Genomic DNA, 2,688 nt, shown 5'->3' with positions numbered 1-2,688 from the left:
TTTGCAGCATCCTGTGTAATCAGTGGTGCACCTCTTCTGCTGCTGTCTTTTGTTCATGGACTACTCCAAAGTAGGCTCCAAGCCCACTCTCTGCATCCTCAAGGATCTCCTGGGGGCTACCTTCCTTTGTGTGCTTCGGGGTTTTAAAATCGAGGGAGGCTCTCCTCAGCCTCTACTCTGCCCTGGTGAGACCCCAGCTTCAGTGCTGCGTTCAGTTTGAGGCTCCTCAGTTGAAGAGGGACAGGGATCTGCTAGAGAGAGGGCTATGAGGATGATGAGGGGACTGGAGCACTGCCTGATGAAGAGAGGCTGAGGGACCTGGGGATGCTTAATCTGGAGAAGAGAAGACTGAGAGGGGATTGAATCAATGTTTAGAAATATCTGAGGGCTGGGGGTTAGGAGGGGGACAGGCTCTGCTCACTGCTCCCTGGGATAGGACTAGCAGCAGTGGATGGAAGCTGCAGCACAGGAGGTTCCAGCTCAACACAAGGGGCAACTTCTTTGCTGTAAGGGTCCCAGAGCCCTGGCACAGGCTGCCCAGAGAGGTTGTGAAGTCTTCTTCTCTGGAGCCTTTCCAGGCCTGTCTGGATGTGTTGCTGTGTGACCTGAGCTAGGTTGTGTGGTCCTGCTGTGGCAGGGGGGTTGGACTGGATGATCTCTTTGGGTCCCTTCCAACTTCTGGTATCCTGTGATCTCCTTTCTGTAAGCCCCAGGAGGCACTTTGTGGCCTGCATCTCCTGGGAAGTGAAGGCTCATCTCTGCCAGCATCCCTCCCTCCCACCCCCAGGACCTGCTCTCCTTACTCCATCCTTCCAGACCACACCAATGGTGCCTCAGTGGCAACAGGCTTTAATTGCCTGTTAGGTAGGAGTGTCCTGAAACTCCTTATTGAATAATGAGGTGATGATGCAAGAGGTTCATTAGAGGCTGATTGTGAGCAGTAATTAAGCAGCCAGGTATAATAAGGCTGTGCTGGCTCAGGTTCTCTCTTAGTTGCTGCTGGAGAAGCTTGTAGCTGGAGAAACTCGTAGCTCCAGAGCTCTCTCATGTGCAGTGGGGAGAAAAATAAATGTTCTCTATATAAGTGCACACAAAGGTGTAGCTGCAACGTCCTCCAGTGCTGCTCTCCTTGAGTTCTGTGGCTTGAGTAGCCTCCAGGAGGGTGAAGGTAAGGCAGGAGTGCCCAGTGGGCAGTGACACCCTCCTGGCAGGGATGCAGAGTGAGAGGACTGCTGAGCTGTTTTGGCTGCTGGTGAAGATGCTGCTGTGGTGAGGTGAGGTCTGGGCAAGCGTTTGGGGACAATCTGGTCCTGTTCTTGTCCGGAAGGAGGGCGTGGAGCTTCTGCTCAGGTGAGCAGGGGAAGGGCAAATCCCTGCAGCCTGGGAGGCCACAGGTGAACGTTGTTGTTGTCCTGTGGGGCAATAGGCACAAACTGGAGCACAGGTGGTTTCAGTTGAACTGAAGAAGCTTCTTTGCTGTGAAGCTGCTGCAGGAGCAGGCTGCCCAGAGAGGCTGTGGAGTCTTCTCTCAGACTTCATGGAGGCTTTCCTGTGCAACTGGATTTAACCCCCACTGTTCTGTGATTCCTCTGGACACAAGACTGAAGCCCTGTGCCCTTTCATCAGCTCTGAGCAGGCAAGACCCTAAAAGTCATCTTCTCAGGGTGGGTTTTAGCCAGATACCTCCGTGGCAAGGTAAGGAGCAGGCTGGGGCATGGTGTATGTGGTCTGGGGGTGCCAGCACTCAGGACTCTGCCTACAGATCCTCCTGGTGTGTTGTTAATGCTGTTTGCAAGGGCTGTGTGTTCACACCCCAGCTGGGGGAAGGTAGTCCCATGGGTATGCTAGGGAATTTAACAGTCTCATTAGCTGTGCAGAACCAGCACATGGCGGTGGTGGCAAAATACTCACCCAAGTAAATACTCCTCCACTCGGGAGAGAGAGCTGAGATATACTTATTATTTCCCTCTTCTCCTTGCCTTAGGAGACTGATTTATTTGCTTCCAATTATTTCCCCACCACTGTTCACCCCAATGGTGAACAGACAACTCTAACTAGAGAAAACAGCACTTTGCCTCCTGGCTTTGCTCACCCAGTTTTAGGGTCTGCTGGTGGATTCTTCACCCTGCTATGGGGGCCAGGTTACTCCATCAGTTTTCCCTCCCCCAGAGCCACTTTGGCTCTTTAACTTCTCTTTCTACACCTTGGCTGCCCCACAGCTGTCTTGGAACGTGTTGCAGCTGTGGCTCCTAGGGCAGGGAAGCAGGATGTCCCCAGCAGCCTGGGTGCCACCTGCCCTGCTGTGGCTGGGGGGCTCAGCTGACCTTTTCTCCATGCACTGCAGGGTTGCTGTCCCTTGCTATTGTGGAGATCTCAAACTGCAGCTTGTTCCCATGGATACAGTGGATTATAGAAAGGGAAGAGCTGCCTCTTTGCCTTATCTCCGTGTGAGGTTTTGTACACCTTAGGTTTTGGATGATGGGGACCTTAGTGGTTATAATGGGCTGGTGATGGCTGCAGCGATTGCCCTGAGCATCTTCAAGTGCAAATCAGCCTCCCCTGATGTAACCCTTGAAAGGAAAGGAGGCTCTGGAGAGCGTGGCACTGCCCATTGTCTGGACCTGCCCGTGCATGCAATGTGTCATTAGCAAAGTATGTGCCCAGGTCACACAAAACTGTGCCTCTGCC

The 2,688-nt window shown here is 53.1% G+C and overlaps 1 long non-coding RNA gene across 2 annotated transcripts in view; it reads left to right on the top strand.

The window, feature by feature from the left end:
* Nucleotides 1-1,346: 1,346 nt before the first annotated feature.
* The window catches only part of LOC135179167 (uncharacterized), a 41,925-nt gene continuing 40,583 nt past the window's right edge, over nt 1,347-2,688 (top strand). The window contains exon 1 of one of the 2 annotated variants that reach the window (XR_010303935.1): nt 1,347-1,695. This is a non-coding gene — a long non-coding RNA (uncharacterized LOC135179167). The remainder of the gene's footprint in view (nt 1,696-2,688) is intronic. The other variant, XR_010303936.1, reaches the window with a different exon arrangement.

This window comes from Pogoniulus pusillus, chromosome 11, assembly GCF_015220805.1.
Source record: "Pogoniulus pusillus isolate bPogPus1 chromosome 11, bPogPus1.pri, whole genome shotgun sequence".
NCBI lineage: Eukaryota > Metazoa > Chordata > Aves > Piciformes > Lybiidae > Pogoniulus > Pogoniulus pusillus.
Note: the sequence above shows the minus strand (reverse complement) of the source record. Positions and strands in the feature narration are given on the sequence as shown.